General features: G+C 36.0%; 1 long non-coding RNA gene and 1 pseudogene across 2 annotated transcripts; one reads left to right on the forward strand and one right to left on the reverse strand.

The window, feature by feature from the left end:
- The first annotated feature begins 313 nt into the window (after positions 1–313).
- LOC148202729 (uncharacterized) lies at positions 314–1,283 on the forward strand (annotated as a pseudogene).
- Positions 1,284–1,405: 122 nt separating this feature from the next.
- LOC148202730 (uncharacterized) lies at positions 1,406–3,175 on the reverse strand. 2 transcript variants are annotated; one of them, XR_015784644.1, is made up of 4 exons: positions 2,793–3,175; positions 2,280–2,425; positions 1,865–2,210; positions 1,406–1,773 (listed from the first exon to the last, which is right to left on the reverse strand). It is a non-coding gene; the product is annotated as an uncharacterized LOC148202730 (long non-coding RNA). The 2 variants fall into 2 exon arrangements; XR_015784643.1 differs by having other exon boundaries at positions 1,865–2,425.
- Between the last annotated feature and the right edge of the window lie 1,917 nt (positions 3,176–5,092).

The raw sequence follows: 5,092 nt of genomic DNA on the forward strand, positions 1-5,092 counted from the left end.
ACATGAACATAAATCACTAGTAAAAAAAAGGTTTTTTAACGCACTATATACGCCTCGGTTTTACTGAAACCGAAGTGTATAAAAGTGCAATGGCATTATCGTAGTTTTAGCGAAAGTATATGTCTCGGTTGTCCAGGAACCGATGTTTAAAGGGGATACTGCCTCGGTTATTAGAACAACCGATGTAGAAAACTCTACTCCCACTTGCAAAAAAAACTTTTCACTGCCAGCTTTTCTAATATAGGACTTTTGCCTCGATTATCTAACCAACTGAGGCGGTAGGTGAGGTGAGAGAGGGTGAAAGGAAAAAGGGATGGATCAATCGTTCCTGGTAATGCTGTCAAATCTGCTTGACCTCCACAACTCCCTTGACCCAACCACCTCCCTCCTCTCCGACTCACTCTCATCAACCACCATCAACCCCTCCTCCCTCCTCCACTCCTCCTCTATTGCAGATCTTTTCTTTCTACCCTTCTCCACAGCAAGATTGCGGCATGACAGAAGAGTTGATGTAGCGCAAGAGTTGCCATGGCTGTCCGATTAGGGTTGATGTAGTTCGCATTGCTTCCGGAGGCGCGATGGTGGCCAGTGAAATCGTGTGGTTTCTGAATTGGATCCTTGCGTGATGGTTATATAGTGTTAAATCTGGTTTCTGCAGGTCTGATTTAGGGCTTCCATTCGATGTCTCCGCCAAAACCCTCGCCCACGGCCTCTCTGCCAAAACCCTCGCCGCCCACTACTCCCTCGATCCCTACCTCGTCTCCAAAATCACCACCATGGTCACTCGCCTCCTTGCTACCAAGCTCTACCCCAAGTTCATCAAAATTGTCATTGGCCGCCGCCGCCTCCTCGAGACCACCCAAACCTTCGAGGAACTCACATCCCTCCCCAAAATGTGCGGTGCCATTGACACCACCCCCATCCACCTCCGCTCCACCCCTAACAACAACTAACCTCAACCCTTATCGCTTCCGCTACGGCTAGCCCTCTCTAGTCATCCAGGTCGTCTCTGATCACAAGAAGATCTTCTGGGATGTCTGCGTCAAGGCCCCTGGCGACACCGACAATGCCACCCACTTCCGCGACAACCTCCTCTACCCTTTCTCTACGACTGATGCTTCCCTCTACTGCCCTTTCTCCTCATCTCGTTCTCCCCTAGCGGGATGGACACCCCCGCACAGAACCTGTTCGATGGAATGCTCATGAAGGGAAGGTCCGTGGTAGTGGAGGCCATTAGGGGAGGTGGAAGATACTGCCTCGGTTCTGAAAGAACCGAGACGTAAAGTCCTGAAAAAAAAACCAAAAGCACTATTGCTTCGGTTACCATTGAACTGAGGCAAAATCCTACTCCTTTTTGCCTCGGTTGTGAACTGAGGCATAAAAGGGTAGACTTTTTGCCTCGCCTGTATATGCCTCAGTTTCGGAACCGCTATCTATGGGAGAAAATAATCGTTGTTTCCCTTGACTACACTAGTGAATTGATGATGTCCTTTGTGGTTCACACTGATATTGGATGTATAACATTACAATGACATCCATTAATGTGAACTTCAACTATAATATCATTCCAATGGTTCTCAACCTCGAAGACCATAATGTGTCCTTCCTTCAAACCATATTGGGTGCAAAATTCCTTCCATCCTTTTCCAAACTTTATTGAATTCCTAGTCTCTGAAACTAAAACTTGCACATGATGTCATCCTTATAACCAAGGATCATAACCTCTGTGAACCCTTTGTTCCTGATTAAATTCCCAAATGTACTTTGCAAGTCCTATGCCAGAAGTAATATGAAGTCAATGACATTGTGATGTTAAATTTTTTTTGACAATTAATGGGCAAAATTAAAACTATTGCAGACGTACCAAATGACTTCTTGACATTGTGATTTAGTCAATTTGACAGCAAACAACGACGTCTCAAGATCTGTAGTAGAACGATAAATGAATGATTCCCTACTCTTGCTGGACCAAGGACCAAAATAAGTTATTATTTGGAAATTGTTGTCACCCAAATATTGGAAGGTTATGTGGGCATCATCAAGTCTTTCAGGGTATATGTTTTTCATTGCACACAATCCATTCGTTATTCTAGCATTGAAAGTATTCATGTTATAAGTGACCACATGTGTGTGACCATTGTTGTCCACCAACGACCACGTAGATCCTAATTCATTTTCAAAAGCAGCAACAATTCAACATACCCAAAATCCTGCAAAAGTATGCAGCAAAATTAAAATAACATACATGGAAAAAAATTATATGACAACAACATGCTTACCAAATTTGTTAGGTGGATGGTCCCAAACTTCCACAAGATTGTTGACGGTCCTGCACTAGATGAAGCAGCCATGATTTGAAAAACCAAAAAATATATATGTAGATATTTTTGGTTGATATGTTTCCCTTTGTTCATTCAAGAGATACCTGCATGACAAATATATACACAATTAAGAGGTTTGTTGAACAGTCCCAACACTTTTCAATACATCACATTTACTTTCATTCTTATGACCTTCTTCTTTAATGCAATCCATCACTGTCCAAAGAAATGTAATACAAAACCTAAGTCCAAATAACCAAAATACTACCACAAATAAAAAAAAAAATCAAACTTTCAACCAATAAAGCACATGCAAGACGAAATGTTCAACAAAAACTTCAAACAACATTCAACTTTGCCATGACAAACAACAAAATAATAATACAAAACCTAAATGCCCAAAAAAAAAAAAATTAAACCCACCGAACAAAAGCTAACCATTAGCGACGAAAAAACCCTTCAAAAACTGACCTCCAATGACCTTTTCTAGGTTCGTAAGCACGTAACGGCAAACGATAGTTGCGATGAACAGCATGCCTCCGACCAACTCCGAACTCCCTCAATGGCGACGACGGTGGTTGTGGGTGAGTGCGATGGAGGAGGAAGACGAAAATGCTTCTGGACGAGAGCGAAAAGGATTCTGAGTGAGATGACTACCTTTCTCTTTTTTTGAAAACCACCAGAGGGACCCGCGAAACTAAAAACCATCTACTTCTTTCAATTTTCACCTCATTTTCTCTTTTTTAAAAAAATTCCACCCGGTCCAATGACAGTGTAACACGTGTCTGGTGTCAAAAGTTTGTCATTTTTAGATCTCTAAGGCATCATTATCCATAAAAAATATCAAGTATGAAGTGAGAAAATTAAATAGTTATGTTTAAGGTTTTTTTTTTCATAAATAAGAAAACGTAACAAAGAGTGAAAAGTGAAAAAAAAAGAGAAGTAAATCAAGAGAAAAAAAAGAAGAAAATATCTTAATAAATTTTTTTTTTTTTATTATATTTAATTTTATGTTTTATTATTTATTAATATGAATCAATATATTTTATAAAAAAATAAAAATTTACCTAATTTAATTCACATAAATTCTCAATAAATATATATAATTTTAAAGTTTAGAAAGACCACAAAATCTTCTAGCCTGCGAGAAGATCCGCCCTCGGCTAAAAATACCTTGATATGGTTATGCTTTTTCTATATCTTTTCATCTTAACCAATTTGTCAACCTCACTGTTTGCTTTCTCTCTTCAAGTCTATCATTGTATTGTATAATACAGCAATCCTCCAATAATAATAATAAAAATTCATTGAATCTAATCTAAGGGGAAACATGGTATTGATGGTTATTATTTGTAAAACTATACCTATTATTGAATCGATAAAAAGTACTAATTAAAACCAAATGGTTCAACTTTGAATTTTAGACTAATGTTAGTAAAAAAACTTCTTGTTAAAAATGTAATATCATAACTTATAGTATTAAAAACTGAAATAAAGTATTATTTTGGAGATTCTTAACGTTTAAATCTAAATAAAATATATCATTAAATTTTAGTTTTAAATGGTAATGCAATATCTATTAATATTAAGAAAAAAATTACGTCTAGAATAAATAATAATAAATTAAAAAATAGAAAGAACACCAAAAAGGGGACCTAGTTTTTTAGGGTTAGAATATAGATTTGAAAGATTATGGGTTTGTGGCCCATCTTAGATATTTCATACTGGTTTGGGTTCCATTATGGGAATGAGCCGAGAGTGGAACATGATAAAGCAAAGGCCCAACTCATGAGTGGAACATGATAAACTTTAACCAACCTCATTCCCACAACGCTTTTTCTACATATTCAAACACAAGTACAGTCTCTATAAATATTCAAACTTTAACAATTTTTTTTACACAGATTATAAACAGCCATAAATATTTTATTAATTAAAATGATTTTATTCTCCCAGAAAAATATATTACTTTATGTTATAAATTAATTTTTCAAAATGTAATGCATAAAGTTTCTCACAATCGCAAAAGAAACAAAAAGATTAAACTTTTATATTTATTTTGAACTTATATTCTGATACGCAATTCATATTGTCTCTTATTGTCATATACTCTGTCACCTTCTAATTTATGTACTCTAATAATAAAAAAACACTCAATCTCAAAAATCAAGAGAAAAATCAGTAATTTTAAACTTTAGAAATACTAAATATTTTAAATAAATGAAAAATTAATGTGTTTTACCATATATATAACTTTTATAATATTTGTAAAATATATATTTTTCATTTAACCCAAATTTTGTTTTTTAATTTATAGAATAATTACGTACATTAAAAACTACGTCATTTTAAATTACCTACTTTCACACAAGCATAGGTCCTGTGATTAGGTATATTATGTTATATTTTAGCAAAAATCATAACATCGACATGTAGCTATCAAAGTCTTACATTATTTCAGGACCAATTTGGTATGGTATAAGGGTATTTACCGTCGCAACTTTGACAGGACCCCGTAGCCAAATTTATCATAGCATTCTTGCTTTTTCTTTATTTTAGTGATGGACCATTTAATTTTCAGTGCCTACTAGCTAGGAGGGACCATTCTTCTAGCTTTTTCTCCTATCATGCTCAAATTGCTACAACAATTGCACACTGTACACGAAATTCATGCACAAAATTGCTACTTCCATTCACGTCCTGCTATTAATAGTTGCGAAAGGTTCATACACCCTAGCCAATGTCATTTTCCCTTTATTGCCAGATTAAAA

The sequence above is a fragment of the Vigna umbellata genome, chromosome 3 (genome assembly GCF_029865625.1).
Source record: "Vigna umbellata cultivar VRB3 chromosome 3, Vumbellata_1.0, whole genome shotgun sequence".
NCBI classification, from domain to species: Eukaryota; Viridiplantae; Streptophyta; class Magnoliopsida; order Fabales; family Fabaceae; genus Vigna; species Vigna umbellata.